The 27,585-nt window shown below is 45.3% G+C and overlaps 1 protein-coding gene across 1 annotated transcript in view; it reads right to left on the bottom strand.

Moving 5' to 3' along the window:
• The window catches only part of LOC126188065 (RNA-binding protein Raly-like), a 1,094,525-nt gene that overhangs the window by 388,417 nt on the left and 678,523 nt on the right, over positions 1-27,585 (bottom strand). The gene's annotated exons all lie outside the window — the stretch shown is intronic.

Here is a 27,585-nt window from a genome sequence, read left to right as displayed (position 1 = left end):
TGTCTTACAATTTAAAACCTGGTTCCTAAATCTCTGTCTTACCATTATATAATCTATCTGAGACATGTCAGTATCTCCAGGCTTCTTCCATGTATACAACCTTCTTTTATGATTCTTGAACCAAGTGTTAGCTGTGATTAAGTTGTGCTTTGTGCAAAATTCTACCAGGCGACTTCCTCTTCCATTTCTTCCCCCCATCCCACATTCACCTACTACGTTTCCTTCTCTCCCTTTTCCTACTACCGAATTCCAATCACCCATGACTATTAAATTTTCGTCTCCCTTCACTATCTTAATAATTTTATTTATCTCATCATACATTTCTGCAATTTCTTCGTCATCTGCAGAGCTAGTTGGCATATAAACTTGTACTAGTGTAGTAGGCGTGGGATTCGTGTCTATCTTGGCCACAATAATGCGTTCACTATGCTGTTTGTAGTAGCTTACCCGCATTCCTACTTTTTTATTCATTATTAAACCTACTCCTGCGTTACCCCTTTTTGATTTTGTATTTATAACCCCGTATTCTCCTGACCAAAAGTCTTGTTCCTCCTGCCACCGAACTTCCCTAATTCCCACTATATCTAACTTTAACCTATCCATTTCCCTTTTTAAATTTTCTAACCTACCTGCCCGATTAAGGGCGCTGACATTCCACGCGCCGAACCGTAGAACGCCAGTTTTCTTTCTCCTGATAACGACGTCCTCTCGAATAGTCCCCGCCCGGAGATCCGAATGGGGGACTATTTTACTTCCGGAATATTATACCCAAGAGGACGCCATCATCATTTAACCATGCAGTAAAGCTGCAAGCCCTCGGGAAAAATTACGGCTGTAGTTTCCTCTTGCTTTCAGCCGTTTACAGTACCAGCACAGCAAGACCGTTTTGGTTTGTGTTACAAGGCCAGATCAGTCAATCATCCAGACTGTTGCCCCTGCAACTATTGAAAAGGCTGCTGCCCCTCTTCAGGAACCACACGTTTGTCTGGTCTCTCAACAGATACCCCTCCGTTGTGGTTGCACTTACGGTACGGCTATCTGTATCGCTGAGGCACGCAAGCCTCCCCACCAACGGCAAGGTCCATGGTTTATGGGGGGGGGGGGGGGGGTAAGATATTGATAACCTCACCTAAAATTCCCAAAAGCATCATAAAATATTGCTCTATATCATAATGTTTTCAATGAAAGAACTTTAGATTTTGCCACCAAGATTACAGTTATCAAGTAGACAAATACGTTGATGCAGAATTTCGTACATGCAACAAGAAATTACGATGCAAAAATGTTATAAAATAGGCATTTTTAAATTTATTAACAAATTTTTCACAGATGGCTGCCGTTACTGAGACGTATACAGTGGAGTTAGTTTTCGTTGTTAATACGTCTTCACCAATCAAAATACTTTATTTTCTTGTGTTAACCCAACGCAGTTCGGAGCTACTGCTCCAATTTAAAGGACTGAATTAACGTTATTTTGTCGTTACATCTCCTTCGGTATGTCGCCTTTATTCGGCAACGCAATGTTCATCATCTCTACTGGTGAAAAAGTTCCGCATTTCTACCTCAGATCTCGTTACATCATTTTGTGTCATTTGTAACTGAAATAGACGTCACTGAGATAACACATGCACTACACATTTCGCATACAGTATTCAAATATACCACTGAACGTATTTGTAAAATTATATCACTGTACAACGCATTGTTCGGGAGATATGATGTCATAAAGAGCAGCGTGAGAACTAAGTTATCTACAGCTACTGGCGAAATGTGTGTACAAGTATGTGTGATATCCGTCAAATACATCTGACATGTTCATACTCTCGCGTTGTCGCAGGTAAAAAGTTCTTCGAATTCCTGATTCGATTTCCAGCAAAACTGGTACACATATTACTTACCATCTGGAAAGAAATTGAGTGGGGGTAAGAACCACCAGCCAACAGCGTAGTGGTGATAATCTGATGATGCAGAGAGAACGTGGGGAGGAGAAGAAATGCACAGAGGAAGGGATGAGATTTACAGAGAGAGGAGAGAGAGGGAGGTGGACAGAGAGGTAGAAGGAGACGGACAAAGAGGTGGAAGATGAGGAGATGGACAGAGAGAGCAGGAGAAAGAGATAGACAGAAAGAGGGTAACGAGGAGACCAACATAGAAAGGGTGAGAGCTTAGAGGGGGAAAGAAGAGGTACAGGGAGAAAGGAGGTGGTGGACATAGAGACGGAGCAGGAGCAGATGAACAGAGAGATGATGATGTGATGATGTTTGGTTTGTGGGGCGCTTAACTGCGCGGTTATCAGCGCCCGTACAAATTCCCAACCTTTGCTCAGTCCAATCTCTCCACTTTTACGAATGAAGATGAAATGATGAAGAGGCAAGTGAAAATCCCTGACCCCGCCAGGAATCGAACCCGGGACCCCGTGCTCGGCAAGCGAGAACGCGACCGCGAGACCACGAGCTGCGGGCAATACAGAGGTGTGAGGATCAGACAGATAGAGAAACGCGCAGAAGGTGATGGAACAAGGAGAGGATACGGACAGAGGGCGAGGTGGATGTGGACTCACGGAAGACTGGAAAAATACACGCTCACGGAACGACGGTATTCATCTAATTCATAAAAAATATTTCAACCTGAAATAAAGTAAAAACTAATAAATCCTTTCCGCCTACAGAGTACTTAGTGCTGTGGTAAGGTCATCACAGCAGAAATAATGAAAACTCCAGATGACACGAGCTAGCTTTGAATGTTTACGTGGAATGTACGTCTAACATTCGGCTGTTTAATCACGTCAGTCCTTCCTGTATTCACCTAGCAGGCTAGACTCAGTGGATGCGACCATACAGGTAATGTGACTCACACATGCTCACACTTTAGTTTTTCACCACGAGTGCGCTCGGATATCAAATATGTATCATCATTTCATAAAAGCAATAGAACATCTGATTCGTCCAGCATCTAGTGTGTGCCTATGCACTGAACTAAGGCTTTTCCCATCTCCTTCTACATTTCGGGCATACAAAACTGGGACCCAATACACAGAAACCTGTCTCTCATCCGAAACCCCTCTGCATTCCAGTGAACACTAAAGCTCTACCTCATACAATGAAGGCTTTTACGACCGGATGTTTCAGCTGCCGAGAATTCTTCCGGGTTGTATGGCCGTGGTCCATGGAACTCTTCTGTCCCTGACGTTTCGTCCAAAGCTACGTTGGACATCTTCGGAGGTGCTCCTGGTTGTGCCGAGTCTTGCCGACTCCCGTGCTGCGGCCAGCCCTGCTAGGTTTCTCGGTTTATGATCAAAGGCGCTAACACCCCGATCGTGGTGGTCCTACGGGTTTTCGATTGGGGTTAAATCTGGGGAGTCAAGTGGTCAGGGGACTACGGTAATATCCTACAGATCTTCGAACTAGGCACGAGCACTGCGAGACGTGTGACACGTAGCTTTGTCCTGCTAGTCGATTCAATCGTGGCAATGAAAAACGCATGTATGTTGGGGTGGACATGGTCCACAAAGATAGTCGTCTACTTGTATTGATCCATTGTGCCTTGCAGGATTACCGTATCACCAAGGGAATGCCATGAAAATATTCCCCACACTCCCTCCTCCGGCATGGACCCTTCCAACCATTCAAGGCCATCTGTCTGGTGGAATGTAAAACGTGATTTTTCCAGGAAGACCACCTGTCGCCATTCAGTGGACAGCTAGTCTCGGCTATTAGCGTTCAAATTGCAGTCTTCGTTGAAACGTACAGCAATCAGCGTGGGTGCATAAAGCAGGCTGCTGAGGACCGCCGTAATGCAACAACGTTCGGAGAACGGTGGTTGAGCAGACACTGTTGGTAACCTCCTGGTCCATCTGCGCAATTAGTTATTCAACAATTTCACGTCTGTTCGCCCGTACGTACCTCCTCAGCCGTCGTTCACCGTGTCATCTACGGCCCGTAGAGCACAACATTTGTCTCGGCGCCAGTTTCGGATAGCGTCCTTTTGCCATGCACTGTATGTGTTAACTACGCTGGCACGTGAACTTGGACGTTTCAGAAATCTTTCCACTCTTGGGTCGAAAGTCCCTTCCCCATTTTAAATTTCAGGTGAATTCCTCCGTTTCCACATTACGACAATGACTGTACTGCTCATCCGCCCCCTCTCTCTCCTTCCTCCTCCCGACACGCTCTCTACACCGTCCAATGCTATTGCTTCCTCCTGCCATCTGTGGGCGGTTATTGCATTATGATGTCGAACACAGGCAGTGATTACATTAATGTGGTTGGATCGTATATATTGATATCATCATCATCATCATCATCATCATCATACTGTAGTAATTATTGTTATTATTACTATTTGCATTTAAATTTTCGACTTCGACCAACTCTAGACCATGGAAAACAATTGGTTTACTGATTAATCATCTGTTCTCCTCATCTCTTCACCTTTCCTCTGTCCACATGATCTTGGTCCTTATACCTTGCTTTTCCTGGAATCCTTTGAATTTCTCAACCTTCTTTCGAAAAAGTCTGTATTTCACATCTCCTGATTCATCCCAATTTTTCCATGTCCTTTCTTATTCCCTCATCCAATTTTCTGGTCACCTTGAATTTCACGATTTTCTTTCTCAATCTGCATTTGCTCATCCTGAAGAGAAGCCCTTATAATTTCTCTTGCATGTAGTATCTGTGAACTTCTCCATCTATTTATAAAAATCTACATTCTTCCACTTTTTCATATACCCTGGCTTCTTATTGTGGTCCGATGTTTTTTTATTAATGTTTTTCTTTCCTTCTTCTCTAGTTCTCTCATTTCTCCTATCTCATTCACTATCGGGCTTCTTGCTTTCGGCTTAACTACTGGGGTGTATTCTTGAAGATTGTTTTATATATATATATATATATATATATATATATATATATATATATATATATATATATATATATATATACACATATACATATATAGGGGTGTATTCTTGAAGATTGTTTTATATATATATATATATATATATATATATATATATATATATGTAATGTACTAGCTTGTATTATTATTACTTGTATTTCCATGTGCACCTCATTTACCCACACACGCTGTAACGTTAACTGACGAGGGCGTGTTGAATTTTTTGTGAACACTCTTAAAACCCTTTAAACAAAACAAATCAACATTCTACACCTTTATTATTCATGTCTACATATTTGCACCCTTCCGCCTCCAGAGAGCTCCTAGTTGTAGCCTTTAACATGACGGTTTGTGACGTAACTATGTTGGTGCGAGAGAAACAGAGTGCTGTAATCGAGTTTCGAATTCAGAGAGATCGACCATATTGTGGAGCTCCATCTCCTTCAGCAACACAGTGCCGCGCCAAACAAAGCGCTGCGATATCTGCAACAATCCGACACGCAGGGTTCACCGTCATCGATCATCCTCCATACACTCCCTACTTGGACCCATCCAATTTTCATCTGTTTCCAAAACTTAAAGAACACCTTCGAAGACTTCACTTTAATAGTGATGAAGCAGTGTAATAAGAGATAATGTTGTGGCTGTTTCAACTCAGTCAAACGTTCTACTGTAATGGTATCAATAAATCGGTTTCCCGTCGGGTGAAATGTTTTCATCAGCAGAGAGGGCTATGCTGAGAAATGAATATGTAGACATGACGAATAAAGATGTAGAATGTTAATAAAGTTTATTTTATTTGAAACAAATGCTCTAACCTGGTAACGTAAAATACATATATCAATAAATAGTCAAACACACAAATCAACGGTCACGTATTTCCATTTGTCTTATCGGAAACATATATTTTGCATCCGAATGTCGAGTAGACATACATCAAACAAAAATTTAAGATAATTCTTAATTGCTGTTCCGTATCAGTTGAACAATTTTAATTAGGTTGCGATTTTCGATGGCTCTGGATCATCTTCAGATCTAAGTAGTTCCGTCAAAAAGCCGTCTTGTCTTCCTAGAACCACTAAACACAGTACTCTGGTTGGTTCTGAATAGACAAGAGAGGCAGTTGGCGCAACTACTTAAATTTCAAGATGATTCAGAGTGATTGAAACATGTGATATAATTAAAAATGTGCAACTGGGACAAAACAATAGATGACAAGTATCTTAATTATCTATGAAGTTGCCGAATCTGTCGAGACGATTCAGTCGACTATAGTCAAACAAAAATGTTGATGGCTTCTTCTCGTTGATTAACAAAGGCACAAAAACTCGTTGTTTACTGTGCAACGAGTCCCTACTGAGTGTTAACCTGGGAGGAATGAGCTCGGTAACATCCTGAAGAGCTCAGACAAGGTATTAGAGTCGAGAAAGTTTAGTGGCACAGCCAGTCTAATACAAGAAACGCCACTGAATTCATTTATTAAATTCCCTTAAATAAATTCGGTTATTTCCAATGAAGACGCCACTTCGTTCGGCTATTGACAGTTTTGTGGGTCTGCAGCCGAAAAGTGACGTCACGTAGTGCTGTTCTCTACTTGCGCGATTAAACCGCTGTCATCCTCCGTCCTTGGACAGTACGCTACCAACCCACTCAGCGAAATGAAGTCGTTTGCGCATAGGGGAGAAAGTCATTCGGAAAAGAGCAAAAAGAATTCGGCGCTCTTCCACAGCCTTTTGGCAAAGTGCCCGACAGTACGAGGAGGTGGAGGGGAGGGAGGGGTGGTTGTGGGGGAGGAAGGAGACGACGCCGACCTCCGGCGAAGGCCGGCAGACTTAGAAACGGCGCCAGCAGAGCCCTCAACGGTAAACACGCCACCGTGCGACCTCCCGCTGTCAGAGGTTCGAATCCCCCCTCGGGCATGGGTGTGTGTGTGTTGTCTTTAGCAAAAGTTATTTCAAGTTAGATTAAGTAGTGTGTAAGGTTAGCGGCCGATGACCTCAGCAGTATGGTCCCATAGGACTTAAAACAAATTTCCAAAATTTTCCGTGCGACCTCCGCACAGTACCCCGGCATACATAGTAATGGTCTTCCTACACTTTAATTTAGTGTTATAGTGCAGAACTGATACATTACATTAGAAACAAAAACAAAAAAAGTTGAAGCCCGCCTTGGCGAAATGTAGTTACACACCAATTTGAAATTCGTCAAAAGCTAAAAACTAGCGTAGTCTCTAGTGTCATAGTGGTTTAAGATGTTAAGAGACTGTTTACATCATATGCTTAGAGTAAGATTTCGTAAGTTGGCGAGTATTTCTGATTTTTACATATTAGTATTTCGTCTGGAGATAGTTTAGTTACATGTATGTTGGAAAGACAAAGAAAACAAGTTAGATATTTCATCAAGTTATAAGGAAGGATAGGAACAATCCCATTCGTTTAATTATTATTCTTGCATATTCTGATTTCAGCTATAAATTATCTTAAGCGCTAAAATACAAGGAAATTGCGGAATCAGAATTGCTTTACGTAAACTATTAAGCAAAACACCACACTGTCCAATAGCATTGATGTATTGAAGTCAACATTCCATTTGAGTGAGTTGCAGTCAAATGAACAAACGGCGATATATGTCACTATATGACTTTATAGGCAGAAGGAAACTGAACCGGCCGCAGTGCCCGAGCGGTTCTAGGCGCTACAGTCTGGAACTGCGCGACCGCTACGGTCGCAGGTTCGAATCCGGCCTCGGGCATGGGTGTGTGTGATGTCCTTCGGTTAGTTAGGTTTAAGTAGTTCTAAGTTCTAGGGGACTGATGACCTCAGAAGTTAAGTCCCGTAGTGCTCAGAGCCATGTTTAACTGAGGTTGTTGTGTACGATAAGTACAGCAACCTCACTGTAATAGAACGCCCCTATCGTACAAAAACAACTAATCCAGTTTCATTGCAATATAGTTGTTTTGAACCATTTTTAAGTAAATACATAAAATCAGCAAGTATATCTGCATACTACGTTTCAATGCATGAAGACATTCCGACTTACAATGTGTTTGATCATATACTAGTGGTGAAGTGATCAACCAAATCTTATGCAAAAAAAAAAAAAATAATAGCTTTATGCAGCTGTCTTAAAAGGAGTTGTTACATCACATTAGAAGTAAAAACTAAACAAAAATATGAAGACTCTTGATAAAATACCGCTACACACCAATCTGAAATTCGTCAAAAGCTAAAAACTAGGGTAGTCGCTCGTGTCATAATGGTTAAATGAAGCACTAAATAATTAATGTAAAAGGAAGAAGATCTGGAAAAACGTATGAAAAATGCTGAAGATCAACATGAAAAATTATTATTTCATTAGTTACATTTAATATTAACATACAAATGTCCCCTACTGAAGAAAATTCGTCCGTAAACTATTGTGTAGCTCCAGTTGCGGTAAGTTGTTTGATAGGTGTGGTATAATAAATTTCCTTAAGCTTAGCCCCTAAAGATAAGAGCTCACTAGTCTTTTAGTTGTTTGATGGTAAAACCGATATAGCATTGCATAGTAGCAACAAATCAAAAGTCTAAACGGTCCACTGATAATAATAAGTTCAATTCTCACATATTACCATGTGTAGTGTGGTCTAGTGTATACACGGTCATAATATGGAAATTGTTGCCCGCCTTTATTAAGACAACCCCAGGCATATGAGAACATAATTTACTATAACTGGATCGTTTTGTCTTAGACTTTGTTGGTACCAGTCGGGTTAACTATTTTTGTATTATAGAGGGCGTTATTTCCACTACATGGGGCAAACTGAGGTTGCTGTACATGTTATAAACAACAAGCTCAGTTTCCTGCTGCCTGTACGCCAGTACTGCTGCTAGTTTCTTTGATGGTAACTTACTCAGATGGTATGTTGACTAGAGTGGACCATTGCTATTGGATGACGTGGTGCTTTACTTAATGTTTTATGTACCGGTAAATAATTTCTGTCTCTAATTTCCTTGTATTTTAGCACTGAAGATGGTTATTTATAGTTGAAATCTGGATATGCAAGAATAATACAATCCAACGGAATTATGACTGATTACTGTCTTACTATCCTTCATTAAATAGCTTACGCCCGCTCTCCACAACGGATTCTTATAGAATCAAAGTTAGTTTTATCAAGCTGTTTTAGCCTCAATACATTACGTATACTAAAAGGATCTATTTGGAATTCTAAATTTCCCGATTTTTAGCAGACACACGTTTCGTGTGACAGGATCGAAATCCTTCCCTCTGTAGTCTGGTATAAGTGTTAGCATCTTTAGGGTCTGAATAGATTCTTTAAAACAGAACATTCTAAATCTTTTTACCCTATCTCTCTCTGTAGTTAAGCCTACAGTCCTCCTCCTTTCTCCCCCCCCCCCCCTCCCTCCAACCCGTTCCTCACAGTCGCACACACAATCCAATGTACGGTTTCTACTCATCAGTATTTTTTTCATTTCCATTGTCTCATTCCTCACTGCTTCTGTCTCCTTCCATCTCTTTTCCACTTTTACTGTGTCTCACGTACCTCTCCTCCCACTTGGGCTCACACTGCTATTGTCCTCATCCATTTCCCTTTCTCTCCCACTGACACTTTCTTCTCTCTCTTCCACCTTCACTGTCTCTCTGCTACTCTCTTTGAGCACGAAAATATGAATGCGTACGAATTCCAAACTTTTTGGTATCGAAGGTGGAATGTGGAATGAGACAGCTGGTTCCAAACTTTTCGGTCAGACTCTTTTAAAGAGGTAAATATTCGCCTTTTCTGTGCTTCAGCAGGAGAATTTTTTCCTCTAGTTCCCTTATTTTACCAGCTAACGCAATTTCAGGGTGTGCTGCTTATAAGAAACCAATTCCAAAGGCCAGGCGCGACCGCTACAGTCGCAGGTTTGAATCCTGCCTCGGGCATGGATGTGTGTGATGTCCTTAGGTTAGTTAGGTTTAAGTAGTTCTAAATTCTAGGGGACTGATGACCTCAGCAGTTAAGTACCATAGTGCTCAGAGCCATTTGAACCAATTTGAACCAAAGGCCAGTAAAGTTTTGCAAGTTTATTTATATATTTCGGTACACATAAAAACATATAAGTTCAAATCAAAATGGTTCAAATGGCTCTGAGCACTATGGGACTTAACTTCTAAGGTCATCAGTCCCCTAGAACTTAGAACTACTTAAACCTAACTAACCTAAGGACATCACACACATCCATGCCCGAGGCAGGATTCGAACCTGCGACCGTAACGGCCGCGCGGTTCCAGACTGAAGCGCCTTTAACCGCTTGGCCACCACGGCCGGCAACAAATAAGTACACGTAATATAACATTAACACAAAATCGTTTTCTTTACCATTTCTTCTGGATCTCCCGCTTTAAGATTTGTTGCTTAAAACTGTAAAAAGTCATTATAAGTATTTTACTGAATTTGCAGTCTTTCCAGTTTCACGTAATTTTCGGCAGTCATTTAACATTCTTCTCAGAAGTGTTAAGAACATTTTTAGCCTGTTTTTCGTCATTGCAGTACCACTAGGGATATAATTGTGTATGCGTCAAGTGCCCACTATCCTGTGACAGAGGTTCATAAACTTTTTTCCTTGAAGACATACTGACTAAAAGCATAGTTTGTGGCATCAGAACCTTTTTCATTACTTAAGAACCCTTGCCTCGTGTTCACTGCTTCAATTAAAACCACATGTACGTCTCATACCGGACGTCATGTGCACATTTTACTAGCATAACTACGGTAACTTAGAACCACTGCCTCAGAAGCGGATAACGGCATCGAGGAAGTTTATTCTGAAGAATATTTGCCATGAGTAGAAGTTATAGATGTAGTAATCCTCACAACTGGTACCTTTGGTATCCAAAAATCATGGTTAACGGGTGTATCTTTGTAATGGACACAGATTTTCGATAACGGGAAAACGCCGTAGGTAGATGGATGTGTAAAGAATGTATTGTTAAAATTTGAGCCATTTTCTGTGCTTAGCTATTTATATAATAACTGCCCACGATGTAAAAACGGCTGAAAACAGTTTCTGGGGGTTTCTGTACAAGTATGGTAACTTTGAACGTCTGGAGTTAAGCAATGGTTAGTGATATCGAAAAGAGTTTCGAAGTACACCGAGAATATCATTTTAAACACGTATGGTACAAATTTCAATGATCTCCATGAACAGAAACTGTATGAGTGGCCATCATCACAACTAACACTTCCTGTCTCGAAAAATCTTGGTTTTTCGGGGTTTCCTCAGGAACCGCCGATGAACAAATGGTCTGCTTATAAGTCGCCGAAGGTCCATACTAGACCACACCTAATACAAGAGAACCAACCAATTTGCTATATTTCTCTGAACTGGATTAAGTGGGTCATGTTTAAATTTGTGGGCTAGTCTGATAGCAACAGTATGACTGTTCTTCCATTAGGTGTACGAATGGTCGCTTGAGCTGTCTAAAACCCTTGGCGTCTTACCTCTGTGATCAATACAAACCAAGATATCACCTCTTAAACATCATACACTACATGTCATTAAAATTGCTACACCACAAAGATGACGTGCTACAGACGCGAAATTTAACCGTCACGAAGAAGACGCTGCGATATGCAAATGATTAGCTTTTCAGAGCATTCACACAAGGTTGGCGCCGGTGGCGACACCTGCAACGTGCTGACATGAGGAAAATTTCCAAAAGATTTCTCATACACAAACAGCAGTTGCCTGATGAAACGTTGTTGTGATGCCTCGTGTAAGAAGGAGAAATGCGTACCATCACGTTTCCGACTTTGATAAAGGCCGGATTGTAGCCTATCGCGATTGCGGTTTATCGTATCACGACGTTGCTGTTCGCGTTGGTCGAGAACCAATGACTGTTAGAAGAATATGGAATCGGTGGGTTCAGGAGGGTAATACGGAACGCCGTGCTGGATCTCAACGGCCTCGTATCACTAACAGTCGAGATGACAGGCATCTATCCTCATGGTTGTAACGGATCGTGCAGCCACATCTCGATCCCTGGGGCAACAGATGGGGACGTTTACAAGACAACAACCATCTGCACGAACAGTTCAACGACGTTTGCAGCAGCATGGACTATCAGCTCGGTGACCATGGCTGCGGTTACCGTTGACGCTGCATCACAGACATGAGCGCCTACGATGGTCTACTCAACGACGAACCAGGGTGCACGAATGGCAAAACGTCTTTTTTCGGATGAATCCAGGTTCTGTTTACAGCGTCATGATGGTCGCATCGTTGTTTGGCAACATCGCGGTGAACAAATTGGAAGCGTGTATCGTCATCGCCATACTGGCGTATCACCCGGAGTGATGGTATGGGGTGCCATTGGTTACACGTCTCGGTCATCTCTTGTTCGCATTGACGGCACTTTGAACAGTGGACGTTACATTTATGATGTGTTACGACCCCTGGATCTACCGCTCATTCTATCCCTGCGAAACCCTACATTTTAGCACGATAATGCACGACTGCATGTTGCAAGTCCTGTACGGGCCTTTCTGGATACAGAAAATGTTCGACTGCTGCCCTGGCCAACATATTCTCCAGATCTCTCACCAATTGAAAACGTCTGTTACATGGTGGCCGAGCAACTGGCTCGTCATAATACGCCAGTCACTACTCTTCTTGACCTGTGGTATCGTGTTGAAGTTGCAAGGGCAGCTGTACCTGTACACGCCATTCAATCTCTGTTTGACTCAATGCCCAGGCGTATCAAGGCCGTTATGACGGTCAGAGGTGGTTGTTCTGGGTACTCATTTCTCAGGATCTACGCACTCAAATTGGGTGAAAATGTCAGTTCTAGTATATTTGTCCAATGAATACCCGTTTATCATCTGCATTTCGTCTTGGTGTAGCAAGTTTATTGGCCAGTAGTTTATTTTGGCTCGCGGCTTTCTGGAACATATTATACAAATTGAGTGGCGGACTGGGAAAAAGGAACAGACTAAATTGAGGCTGGACAGGGTAGAAAGAAATTGAAAGGGAAGGAACTAATGACATCAGCTGCATCAGGGCTTCATGTGGAGTCAACGGCGACGACTCCTTGAATAATAGAACCGAGTATGTTTTCCTCGACGGCGAGTGTTCATCAGAGCCAAGGGTGTCGTCACGAGTGCCCGAGGAGAATGTGACAGAACCGTTACTATTCTCTATATACATAAATGATTTGGCCAACGGGGTGAGCAACAATCGTCGTTTGCTGATCTTGGCGTCATGTGCGGCAAGGCGCCGAAGTTGATTGACTGTAGGAAGATACAAGACGAAATGGCTCTAAGCACTATGGGACTTAACATCTAAGATCATCAGTCCCCTAGACTTAGAATTAGTTGAACCTAACTAACCTAAGGACGTCACACACATACATGTCCGAGATGGTATTTGAACCTGCGACCGCAACAGCAGCGCGGTTCCGGACTGAAGCGCCTAGAATCGCTCGACCACAGCGGCCGGCCAAGACGACTTAGACAAAACTTCCAGTTGGTGTGATGAGTGGCACTTAGCGCTAAATGTGGGAAAAAGTAAACAAATGCGGATGACTAACAAAATCAAACTTGTATTGGTAGGAAACAACGTTAATAGTGACCTACATAACAGGAAAGTCGTTTAAATATCTGGGTGTAACGTTGTAAAGCGATATGATGTGGAACGAGCATGTGAAAACTGTGGTAGGGAAGGCAAATGGTCGACTTCGGTTTATTGGGAGAGTCTTAGGAAAGAGTGGTTCACCTGCAAAGGAGACCGGATGTAGGACCCTGGTGAGACCTACTCTTGAGTACTGCTGGAGTGTTTGGAGTCGGTACAAGGTCGGATTTCAGGAAGGCATCGAAGCAATTCAGAGGCGGGTAGCTAGATTTGTTACCGGTAGGTTCGAACAAAATCAAAGTTTTACAGAGCTGCTTCGAGACCTCAAATAGAAATTCCCAGAGGGAAGGCGACTTTCGTTTCGGAAAGCTCTGTTGAGAAAATTTAGAGAAGGGGCATTTGAAGCTGACTGACGAACGATCCTGCTCCCGCCAACATACACTCCTGGAAATTGAAATAAGAACACCGTGAATTCATTGTCCCAGGAAGGGGAAACTTTATTGACACATTCCTGGGGTCAGATACATCACATGATCACACTGACAGAACCACAGGCACATAGACACAGGCAACAGAGCATGCACAATGTCGGCACTAGTACAGTGTATATCCACCTTTCGCAGCAATGCAGGCTGCTATTCTCCCATGGGGACGATCGTAGAGATGCTGGATGTAGTCCTGTGGAACGGCTTGCCATGCCATTTCCACCTGGCGCCTCAGTTGGACCAGCGTTCGTGCTGGACGTGCAGACCGCGTGAGACGACGCTTCATCCAGTCCCAAACATGCTCAATGGGGGACAAATCCGGAGATCTTGCTGGCCAGGGTAGTTGACTTACACCTTCTAGAGCACGTTGGGTGGCACGGGATACATGCGGACGTGCATTGTCCTGTTGGAACAGCAAGTTCCCTTGCCGGTCTAGGAATGGTAGAACGATGGGTTCGATGACGGTTTGGATGTACCGTGCACTATTCAGTGTCCCCTCGACGATCACCAGTGGTGTACGGCCAGTGTAGGAGATCGCTCTCCACACCATGTTGCCGGGTGTTGGCCCTGTGTGCCTCGGTCGTATGCAGTCCTGATTGTGGCGCTCACCTGCACGGCGCCAAACACGCATACGACCATCATTGGCACCAAGGCAGAAGCGACTCTCATCGCTGAAGACGACACGTCTCCATTCGTCCCTCCATTCACGCCTGTCGCGACACCACTGGAGGCGGGCTGCACGATGTTGGGGCGCGAGCGGAAGACGGCCTAACGGTGTGCGGGACCGTAGCCCAGCTTCATGGAGACGGTTGCGAATGGTCCTCGCCGATACCCCAGGAGCAACAGTGTCCCTAATTTGCTGGGAAGTGGCGGTGCGGTCCCCTACGGCACTGCGTAGGATCCTACGGTCTTGGCGTGCATCCGTGCGTCGCTGCGGTCCGGTCCCAGGTCGACGGGCACGTGCACCTTCCGCCGACCACTGGCGACAACATCGATGTACTGTGGATACCTCACGCCCCACGTGTTGAGCAATTCGGCGGTACGTCCACCCGGCCTCCCGCATGCCCACTATACGCCCTCGCTCAAAGTCCGTCAACTGCACATACGGTTCACGTCCACGCTGTCGCGGCATGCTACCAGTGTTAAAGACTGCGATGGAGCTCCGTATGCCACGGCAAACTGGCTGACACTGACGGCGGCGGTGCACAAATGCTGCGCAGCTAGCGCCATTCGACGGCCAACACCGCGGTTCCTGGTGTGTCCGCTGTGCCGTGCGTGTGATCATTGCTTGTACAGCCCTCTCGCAGTGTCCGGAGCAAGTATGGTGGGTCTGACACACCGGTGTCAATGTGTTCTTTTTTTCATTTCCAGGAGTGTAGATTGCCCATAAGGAGCACGAAGATAAGATGTGAGAAATCAGGGCTCATAAGGTGGATGTACGTCGTTTTTTCGCTGTATTTGCGAATGGAACAGGAGGAGGAATGACAAGTAGTGGGTACAGGGTACCCTACGCCACGCACCTTACGGTGGCTTGCGGAATATCTGTAGATGTAGGTGAGTGAAAATGTTTTCCAGACTGGGAGTCGAACGCGGGATCTTCTGCTTAAGGGGCAATTGCGTTAACCACTGCGCCACCCGGTCGCATTGAGTATCGCAATTGCACGGACTTGCCAGTTCACTCGCCGCCTACAAACAGTCCCAAGTAGCCCTTCCTACACGCATTCCCCGTCCATATCCTCCGTGCTGTTGTATACCACATGATGCAATGTGGTAGTGCAGAATGATAAACCATCTTTAAAGAGTGGGATATGGAGGGTAACAGTTCCTAAGAAATGATATTAGAAGACAACGATTTTAGAATGTAGTACGTACTGGAGGTGACAGAGTAAAACTTCGAGTGAACTTCAGACATAACACTGGTCTGAACATTACTATGCATAAAAATGAACAATGATTTAAAAAGGGTTGACCAGGTAACATGTTTCCAGTCATCAACAATGTCCAGGGGAGGCGTAAAGCTTTGTGTCGTGCTGTCATTAAGAATACACGAGTGGGCCTTTGGCTCAGAAATCCCATATCGATGATGTTTCGTTGAATGGTTCTCGCGCTCTGCCACTTGTTGATGGCCCGGCATTGAAATCTGCAGCAATCTGCGGAAGGATTGAATTTCTGTCAAGTTGAACGATTCTCTTCTGTCGTCGTTTGTCCCGTTCTTCTGGGATCTTTTTCCAGCCGCAGCGACCTTACATTCATGCACCCTTGTGAAATGGTCGTACGGAAAATCGTCACTTCATCCCTACCTTGGTGACGCTGTGTCCTGTCGCTCGGGCGCTGAGTATAACACCACTTTGAAACTCACTTAAATCTTGATATCCTGCCATTATAGCAGCAGTGACCGACCTAACAACTGCGCTAGACAGCTGTTGTCTTGCATAGGAATTGCCGAGCACAGCGTTATAGTATACGTGTTTACATATCTCTATATTTGGATACGGATGCCTATACCAGTTTCTTCGGTGCTTCAGTGTATTTCAAACCAATAGCGAACAATTCTGGCCCGGTGACATGGCGCAATATCATCCATATAATTTCCATCTTAGATTGGGAACATGAACTCCATGAATGGCTCCAATTAGGCGAAAATAATTTCCATTCAATGATTGAGCTGGAGCACAGGACCCAGTCTATTCCATGTAAACACAGCCTACACCATTACAGACCACCACCAGCTTACGCAGTGGCTTGTTGAGAACTACGGTCCATGGCTTTCTGGGGCCTGCGCCACGCTCGAATCCTACCATCAGTTCTTACCAATTAAAATCGGGACTCATATGACGAGGCCACGGTTTTCCAGTCGTCTAGGGTCCAACCGCTAGGGTCAGAGTCTCAGGAGAGGAACAGAAGGCTATGTCGCGCTCTTAGCAAAGGTACTCACGCCAGTCATCTTTTGCCATAGCCCATAAAAGCCAAATTTCGCCGCAGTCTCCTGACGGAAACGCTCTTCGTACGTCCTACATTGATTTGTGCTGTTATTTCACGCAGCGCTGCTTGTCTTCCAGCGCTGACAGCTCTACGCAAACGCCGCTGCCCTAGGTTGTTAAGTGAATGCCGTCGAGCACTGCGTTGTCCGTGGTGAGAGGTTCAGATGGTTCAAATGGCTCTGAGCACTATGGGACTTAACATCTATGGTCATCAGTCCCCTAGAACTTAGAACTACTTAAATCTAACTAAGCTAAGGACATCACACAACACCCAATCATCACGAGGCAGAGAAAATCCCTGACTCCACCGGGAATCGAACCCAGGAACCGTGGTGAGAGGTAATTCCTGAAATTTGGTATTCGCGGCACACTCCTCACACTGTGAATCGCGGAACATAGAATTTTCTAACGATTTCCGAAATGGAATGTCCCATGCGTCTTGCTCCAACTACCACTCTGCGTTCAAAGTCTGTTAATTCTCGTATTCCCTCATGCAGCTATAATCACCTCGCAAACTTTCTCGCCGGCCGCGGTGGCCGTGCGGTTCTGGCGCTGCAGTCCGGAACCGCGGGACTGCTACGGTCGCATGTTCGAATCCTGCCTCGGGCATGGGTGTGTGTGATGTCCTTAGGTTAGTTAGGTTTAAGTAGTTCTAAGTTCTAGGGGACTTATGACCTAAGATGTTGAGTCCCATAGCGCTCAGAGCCATTTGAACCATTTTTTTTGGAAACTTTCTCACACGAATTACCTGAGCACTAATGGCTGCTCTGGGAATGTACTGGCCTTTTATGCCTGGTGTACACGGTACTACCACCGTGTGTATATTTACATATTGCCACCTCAGTGTATAGTCCTAGGTTTCCCTTTCCACTTCTTTATTACATATTTGTGTTTTGTTTTCCATTGCTGGTCTCGGCTGCTAGAGATAGTGTGGGGATGCCTCTAGGTGCTGAGTCCATGTACTTTCGTTCTTTGGCAGAGATTCAGGGATTCTTTGAATGGTGGTGCCAGTTAAGTAAATTTTTGTGTAGAGAATGAGCAGCTTCTGCAGGACCAAAGAAACATTAGCGGAGGCTGGTCAGCAGCTATTGTTTATATTGGTATAGGTAGCCAGTATTTATTTTCTTTGCCTAGTTCCGCTTCTACCTGGGAACCACGGTGCAGTAGCTTAGAACTATTCGCTGGGTTGCTGGAACGTACGGTTGCCTGCCAAGGTCATCTCTTACAATGTATTTTAGAAAGCAGGAATGTATAAGAATTATGTTGAGGCTGAAATGTTAATACGTTTCTTAAAAGTATTATCATATTTTAGTTAGGGAAGGCGGCGATGCTTAATGTTTCAGTTAATTTTTTGTCCTACCGCTAGTTGGCGATGAGAGAGCGTTTTATTCAGTCCATGTCTTCTTTCTAATAGAGTGAATCTGAAAACGTGACTCTGTTTTTGTGTGTGTGTGTGTGTGTGTGTGTGTTAATCCGTTCGTCGTGTTGGAATTCCTTTTCCATGTTTTAATTTCATAGCCAATTTGCGAGTTCGGCATTTTTTTGTGTTGGCTAGCTGAACCAGACCACGTGCTTTCTCGCCACGTGGATAGCCTTCAGATCAACGTTATTATTCACTCCAGCGTGCTGTTTCAATTTAATCTCGAATCGAACAAGCATTTGCTTTTACCTCATTTATTTTGGTATGTATTGTACCTCCGAGGTGGGGAATTTCCAAGCAAGCTACCGACCAAGTGGCTGATCAGTAAAATTAACGTTTTTCTGTCCTATGGCGTTTCTATATGGTGTAAAAAATTATCTTTGTGTTCGCCTCATCCTTTGCGTGTATTGTGGAACGAATGTGCGTGTGTGTGAAGATGAGGCGAATGCATTCTCATACAAAGTCCGAGGCCCTTTCTAACGTGTTCAGAAATAGTTATTGAAATAGCTACTATGCCATACATACAGTGTCAAACATTCCTACGGATATCTTTATTGTTCGTAATTAGAAACTTAAGCTGATTTAATTCGCGAAATAAATGTTAACTGATTACTAAATTGCGTTTATGACGTTACTTTTGTCTTTCTGCCTCAGAGGCATCTAATTTAATAAACTGACTTCCTCATACACTGACGGAAACAGTATCGCAGCTCCAAAAAATAATGTTTGCGGAGTAATTAAATTTCGAGAATACATTCGTTTAGGTAACTTATTTAACTGATTAACATTGCAAGATCGCAGGTTAATGTAAGGGCGAGATAAGCTGTTGCAAATGTGAAATGCTAGTACATTAATAACCGGTGTAGATGCCAGAGTGTAGAATGAAAGCACAAAAACGTGCATACATTGTGTTTTAGAGATGCCGGATGTCAGTTTGTAGGATAGATTTTAATGGCTGTTACACTTCGTCAGTCAGTGCTGCTGTTTGTGGACGATGCTGGAGTTGTCGTCCAATGATGCTTAGCATGTGCTCGACTGGAGACATTTCTGGTTATCGAACAGGCAAAGGTGACATGTCTGCACTCTGTACAGCTTGTTCGGTTACAACAGCAGTATATAAGCGACCGTTATCCTGTAGAAAAACATCCCCTGGATTGTTGTTCATAAAAGACAAAATGGCTCTGAGCACTATGGGACGTAACATCTGAGGTCATCAGTCCCCTAGAACGTAGAACTACTTAAACCTAACTAACCTAAGGACATCACAAACATCCATGCCCGAGGCAGGATTCGAACCTGCGACCGTAGCGGTCGCGCGGTTCCAGACTGAAGTGCCTAGAACCGCTCGGCCATACCGGCCGGCTCATAAAAGACAACACAACAAATTGGCAGTCTGGACACATGGGAAAACCAGCCTATAACTGGCCTCCTTATAAAGAACACACAGCCATACTGGCACTAAAGCAGAACCAGCTTTCATCAGAAAACACAACAAACCTCCACCCAGCCCGCAACTGAGCTCTCGCCTCCCACCACTGAAGTCGCAAATGGCGGTGATTTGGGGTCAGTGGAATGCACGCTACAGAACGTCTGGCTAGGAGCTACTCTCAAAGTAAACGATATGCAAAGTTCGTTGTGTGGTGTCACCGCCAGACACCACACTTGCTAGGTGGTAGCTTTTAAATCGGCAGCGGTCCGCTAGTATACGACGGACCCGCGTGTCGCCACTGTCAGTGATGGCAGACCGAGCGCCGCCACACGGCAGGTCTAGAGACAGATCCTAGCACTCGTCCCAGTTGTACAGCCGACTTTGCTAGAGATGGAACTGACGCATAGCGCTCTCATTTGCCGAGACGATAGTTAGCATAGCCTTCAGCTACGTCAATTGCTACGACCTAGCAAGGCGCCAGTATCATTTAATATTTATCTATGGATGCCTGTACAGTCAGACCGATGTTCTCCAATAGTGGATTAAAGTTAAGTATTCAAAGAGCTTCGTACTTTATTTATTAGACTCAACTCCTTTAACTGTTCCAGACCTCACGCCAGTCTGCGTGAGCTTTAACGCGTGCATTTCGGCATCCTCGCATTGTGACTTGGCTGTCTTGCCAAGTCACTACACGTTGTGTCACTGTAGGGTCAATAGCTGCTAACTGCTGCATATGCATTACCACGTGCCAGAGCCGTACACCGAACACGATGGTCTTTCATTCTCATGACCACCACTACCAGGAATCATGTACAGTAGCCACATTGCTGCCAAGCCTTTCCGCAATATCGCAGAAGGAACATCCAACTTCTCGTAGTCCTATAACACAACCCCATTCAAACTCAGTGAGATGTTAATATTGGCGTCTCTGTCACGTAGAGGGCATCCTTGAGTACTATCAGTTCACCACGTCCTATATTAAAGCTCTTAAGCGACCGGCGTGAAATTACAATATACATCATTTTTCAGATATAGAAACATACCTGTCAAATTTCGTTTATGTCGCGAAATTCCTTCTTCGTGGTACTATTATTTTCCGTCAGTGTATTTCATTTGGTGTTAATACGAAAGTTTTACTTTGAATCTAATTATACACTCCTGGAAATGGAAAAAAGTACACATTGACACCGGTGTGTCAGACCCACCATACTTGCTCCGGACACTGCGAGAGGGCTGTACAAGCAATGATCACACGCACGGCACAGCGGACACACCAGGAACCGCGGTGTTGGTCGTCGAATGGCGCTAGCTGCGCAGCATTTGTGCACCGCCGCCGTCAGTGTCAGCCAGTTTGCCGTGGCATACGGAGCTCCATCGCAGTCTTTAACACTGGTAGCATGCCGCGACAGTGTCGACGTGAACCGTATGTGCAGTTGACGGACTTTGAGCGAGGGCGTATAGTGGGCATGCGGGAGGCCGGGTGGACGTACCGCCGAATTGCTCAACACGTGGGGCGTGAGGTCTCCACAGTACATCGATGTTGTCGCCAGTGGTCGGCGGAAGGTGCACGTGCCCGTCGACCTGGGACCGGACCGCAGCGACGCACGGATGCACGCCAAGACCGTAGGATCCTACGCAGTGCCGTAGGGGACCGCACCGCCACTTCCCAGCAAATTAGGGACACTGTTGCTCCTGGGGTATCGGCGAGGACCATTCGCAACCGTCTCCATGAAGCTGGGCTACGGTCCCGCACACCGTTAGGCCGTCTTCCGCTCACGCCCCAACATCGTGCAGCCCGCCTCCAGTGGTGTCGCGACAGGCGTGAATGGAGGGACGAATGGAGACGTGTCGTCTTCAGCGATGAGAGTCGCTTCTGCCTTGGTGCCAATGATGGTCGTATGCGTGTTTGGCGCCGTGCAGGTGAGCGCCACAATCAGGACTGCATACGACCGAGGCACACAGGGCCAACACCTAGCATCATGGTGTGGGGAGCGATCTCCTACACTGGCCGTACACCACTGGTGATCGTCGAGGGGACACTGAATAGTGCACGGTACATCCAAACCGTCATCGAACCCATCGTTCTACCATTCCTAGACCGGCAAGGGAACTTGCTGTTCCAATAGGACAATGCACGTCCGCATGTATCCCGTGCCACCCAACGTGCTCTAGAAGGTGTAAGTCAACTACCCTGGCCAGCATGATCTCCGGTTCTGTCCCCCATTGAGCATGTTTGGGACTGGATGAAGCGTCGTCTCACGCGGTCTGCACGTCCAGCACGAACGCTGGTCCAACTGAGGCGCCAGGTGGAAATGGCATGGCAAGCCGTTCCACAGGACTACATCCAGCATCTCTACGATCGTCTCCATGGGTGTATAGCAGCCTGCATTGCTGCGAAATGTGGATATACACTGTACTAGTGCCGACATTGTGCATGCTCTGTTGCCTGTGTCTATGTGCCTGTGGTTCTGTGAGTGTGATCATGTGATGTATCTGACCCCAGGAATGTGTCAATAAAGTTTCCCCTTCCTGGGACAATGAATTCACGGTGTTCTTATTTCAATTTCCAGGAGTGTAGTAGGTAAGGGAATAACATTCCAGTGATTCAGTGGAAATATAGTTTGTTTAACGATTAAATTAATTGATTGGAACTAGTACATACATACGAGCATTAGTCTCGATTTCAGTCTGCCCATTCGGAAAGGACGTGTAGTTGAACCACTTCTACAGATTTTTGTCATCTTGTGAATATCCTGAATTAACTGACTGGCGAACATGAAAGTTGTTCGCCCCCCCCCTCCCCTCATTTGACGTTTCTCTACTGAGGTGAGCCAACGGTGATTTCATTTGTCCGAGGAGAATAGATTTCATAGTATAAATAGATTTTTAATTTAATTGACTACTACCATTGAATTCTGCCAACCTACAATTTCAAATATGCATTCAATTTAATTAAGCTCTCCTTCTTTCTAATGGATCGAGGTCGACAGCTGCTGAGGCTTCTCCGAGTCTGTGAGAAGTCTCTGAATTACAGAAAATTTATGAAACATTTAAGTGAAATATTTCTGTCTGAGTGCCTATGTGATGTTTTAGCGTTCACAAATTACTTTCTGTTCACAGGTATTAGGAGTATTATCTATGGACAACTGGTTCTTTGTATATGTACTGATGTCCTAATCTAGGTGGGTAAATATGGATTTTGTTTAAGTATCAGTTAAAATTCATAGTGCGAACGTACCACGCTTTGTGGGGAAGCAGGTGTGTTGGTAGTGCGCTAGCAATATACTGATCTACATTATGTGGTGATAGAGCTGTGAGTAAGACATGACAATCTCCAACAGACGGAGCGCCAATGCAGCGACTATGCAAATATCCGCAAATAAGCGTCGTGAAGCCGTTCCTGCAAAAGACGTGTTTATCTCGGAAAGTAACCATTTCCGGATCCATTTTGTTTTTATTTTATTTTATTTTTCTTATCTCGATGATCTGCGACACTGTTTTCGAACACCCTGCATACATGATTGTTCAAATGGCTCTGAACACTATCGGACTTAACATTTGAGGTCATCAGTCCCCTAGAACTAGAACTAGAGTTCAAAAGAGACAGTGTTGTGAATTTCCATAACCATCATGTATGGGCAGATATACATCCGCAAGCAATTCAGGATTTTCTCATTAATGTATTGTCTACCTTGCTGGAGGCTGTGCCATTTACAGCAACGAGTACAAATGTGGTTCATGCACGATGGCACACCAGCACACCTCCGTCACAACGTGCGCGAACATCTCATGCAGGCATTTTTGGATCGTTGGATTGGTCGGGAGTGCTGGGGCATACCTTGACATGGTCATTCCCCAGACCTCAATCGCCCAGACATCTGGTTATAGGGGCACGTGAAGGAATTTATCTACGCAGTGCCAATTAACGGCCAACTGCCGATGTGCGGTCACTACAGGACGACGTCTCAAATACTGTACGTGTCAGGGGGGACAACAACAACAACAACAACAACAAAACTGGTACACCTCAAAGGGTGCGGCATTCCTTACGCCAGAGCGCACAGGGTGCATTGTCATGAATGGATGCTACGCTGAACACATCCTGCAAACATGTTTTTATCGCAGAAGGTATGCATTTCTGACCCATGATTACTTAACTTTTTTTTTCTTGTTTCGATGAGTATTGCCACCTCCTAAGGTATTCGACACTTTTTTGAACATCCTGTGTAAGGCATGCAAATCTGAATGAAGAGTAATCGAACGGTAAGGCAACATTTGTCAACTGTCGACCAAAACTACACTTATGCGCCAAAGAAACTGGTATAGACTTCCGTATTTAAATACAGTGATATGAAAACCGACGTAGTGATGAATTCGGTATTTTCGCATATGACCATTTCACGAACCGCTGCACGACGCTTATTTGAGGATATTAGCACAGTCGTTGCATTTACACTCCACCGGTTGAATATTGTGATGTCTTACTCATAGTACTCTACGTATCATTAGGTGTTCTGCAGTCAGTTGTTTGGTTCCTGTCGTTACGTTACGTTAGTTTTCGTCGTTTTTGTACGCCCGTCAATCCTGTATCCAGTATCGCTGCGGCCGGAAAAGGATCCTGCAAGAACGGGACCAACGACAACTGAAGAAAATCTCTCAACGTGACAGAAATTGAACTCTTCCGCAGATCGCTGCAGATTTCAATGCTGGGCGGTCAGCAAGTGTCAGTGTGCCAACCATGGAATGAAACATCATCGATATGGGCTTTCGAAGCTTAAGGCCCACTCGTGTACCCTTGATGACTGTATGACACAAAACTTTACGCCGCGCCTGGACCCGTCAACACCGTCATTGGAGTGTTGATGATTTGAAACATGTTTCCTGGTCATATGAGTCTTGTTTCAAATCGTATCGAGTGAATGGGCGTGTACGGGTATGGACACAACATCATGAATCTATGGACCCGGCATGTCAGCAGGGGACTGTTTAAACTGCTGGAGGCTCTGTAATTGTGTGGTACGAGTGCAGTTGGTGTGATGTGGGACCTCTGATACGTCTAGATACGATTCTGACACGTACGTACGCATGCTGTCTGATCACCTGCATCAAGTTCATGTCCATTGTGCGTTCTGACGGCCTTTGCAATTCCAGCAGGACAATGAGAACCCCTGAACGTCCAGAATTGCTACAGCGTGGCTCCAGGAACACTCTTCTGAGTTTATATACTTCCGCTGGCCGCCAACCTCAAAACACAGGAACATTATAGAGCATATCTGGGCCGCGCGGGATTAGCCGAGCGGTCTGAGGCACTGCAGTCATAGACTGTGCGGCAAGGGTGTGTGTGTTTGTCCTTAGACTAATTTAGGTTAAGTAGTGTGTAAGCTTAGGGACTGATGACCTTAGCAGCTAAGTCCCGTAAGAAAAATGGTTCAAATGGCTCTGAGCACTATGGGACTCAACTGCTGTGGTCATCAGTCCCCTAGAACTTAGAACTACTTAAACCTAACTAACCTAAGGACATCACACACACCCATGCCCGAGGCAGGATTCGAACCTGCGACCGCAGCAGCAGCCCGGCTCCGGACTGGAGCGCGTAGAACCGCACGGCCACCGCGGCCGGCACGTCCCGTAAGACTTCACACACATTAGAACATTAGCATATGTGGGTTGTCTTGCAACTTGCTATTCAGAAGAGATCTCCACCCCCTCATACTCTGCCGGCCGGGGTGGCCGAGCGGTTCTAGGCGCTACAGTCTGGAACCGGAGGACCGCCACGGTCGCAGGTTCGAATCCTGCCTCGGGCATGGATGTGTGTGATGTCCTTAGGTTAGTTAGGTTTAAGTAGTTCTAAGTTCTAGGGGACTGATGACCTCAGAAGTTAAGTCCCATAGTGCTCAGAGCCATTTTGAACCCTCATACTCTTATGGATTTATGGACAGCCCTGCAGGATTAATGATGTCATTTCCCTCCATCATTACTTCAGACATTAACCGAAATCATGCCACATGATGTTGCAGCACTTGTGTGTGCTCGCAGAGACAGTACACGATATTGGCCGAGCGTACCGTCTTCTTTGGCTCTTCAGTGTATTACGGTTTATAACATATACTGATCATGTAGTGCATTCATTATGAATTTAAATGCGTTACGTGGCTCTGTTTTTGGAAAAAAACGATGGTGTAACGCTATCATAGTTGACGCATAGGTAGCAGACGAGCCTTAACAACGTCGCGGTAATGGGAAGCGCATACTTCCCAGAAAGGCCATTGCATCCATACGTAACCCCACCCCGGCACCGTAGGTTACCGATCCGGCGTTGCCGGTAAACAGCGCTCAGTTGCGTTTCGAGAGTAATCCCATCGTGAGCAGCGAGGGTACAGTGGGACGGCGGGCCTCTGCTCCTAGAAGGAGGCGGAAGACGCCGACGTCGCCTGCGCGGCTAACAAGGCGTCGGCGGCGTCGGCGGCGGCGGCCGGCGTCTTCCCAGCGCCTCTCTCCGCCGTCGGCCGCCGCAGCGTCGCTGGCGCGGAGCCACGCGAGCGAGATAACGACCGCACGGGAGGCGGCGTCGGGCGCCCCCATGCGGACCTAACAACGCGGCGCGAGAGACAGCAAAATACCGACGCCGCCACCCCGGAGCCCTTCTCGCCTCGCCTCCCGGGCGCCGCTAACAGAAGAACCGATCGACCGACACCGGAGAATCGATACCGCTGTTTCTTTATCCCCGCCGATCTCGGCCCGTCCGCCGCGGCCCTTTACAAATCGCCGCCTACGGAAATTTGCTTTGTGCGGGCTGCTGGGCCGGCCTCTATATTTACCCGCACCGCCGTGCGCCGCCGAGTGTTCGTCCGCGTCTCGCTCCGGATCACTCGATCTCCTCAAGAAGTCGACTCGTCATTAGTACCAATAGATGTGGAGCGGAATCTCTATCCACACAAACTCACTGACATCTCGTATACCTTCAATTCTCAACGTTTAAAGCGTATTCCCCACATTACTTAAAATATTTAAAACGTTGAGCGTTTTTATTTTATGACGGGTTATCAAAAGGTTTCCGTCTGAAGGTGGTACAGTCCAGAATCGTTATGCCACTCAGAAGAAATCGCCGCGGCCATCGAGACAATCATCCCACACTCGCACCGGGTTGAAGGCACTTTCAAAAACACCGTGTGTCCTGCTGCGAGAACAAGTGCAGAAATTCCTGCTGCACATCCTCATTTAACAAGAATCCTCGACCCTTCAAGGCCTTTTTTAAAGGACCAAAGGAGGTGCTCTCGCACATAAGTTGGTGTAACTCCTCCATTACGACTTTTGCAATATGACGATATGAGGACGAACGTTACCATGAATCAGCAGCGAACTTTGTCTCAGTTTTCCTCAGTGTTAGTTGATACGCCCGCTATACAAGCTGGGCAGACCAGGTAATAGGACTGTGGAAACGGCCAAAGGCTGAGGTCAGTTTCTCCTTCTAATCGTAATTTATTGTAATTTAATAACCTTTACAACCAAAGCGACACAAGGCCGGACGTTTAGCGAATGCAACTCCTTCAAGGCTGAAGGCCTCCAAACAAGAAATCTTAAGAAATCAACAAGATAAAAATCCATTTAAGATAGCAATAAAATAATTTAAAAAAACAGCAAACATATGCAAAGTGCAGAACAAATGGCTGAGGGCCACAATTAAATTTCAAAATTTTAGAATGCATTACCATACACTTTTAAAGGCAGAAGGCGTGAATGTTTAAAACAAGAAATCTTAAAAATC

This window comes from Schistocerca cancellata, chromosome 5 (assembly GCF_023864275.1).
Source record: "Schistocerca cancellata isolate TAMUIC-IGC-003103 chromosome 5, iqSchCanc2.1, whole genome shotgun sequence".
NCBI classification, from domain to species: domain Eukaryota; kingdom Metazoa; phylum Arthropoda; class Insecta; order Orthoptera; family Acrididae; genus Schistocerca; species Schistocerca cancellata.
This window is presented reverse-complemented; position numbering and strand designations above follow the sequence as displayed.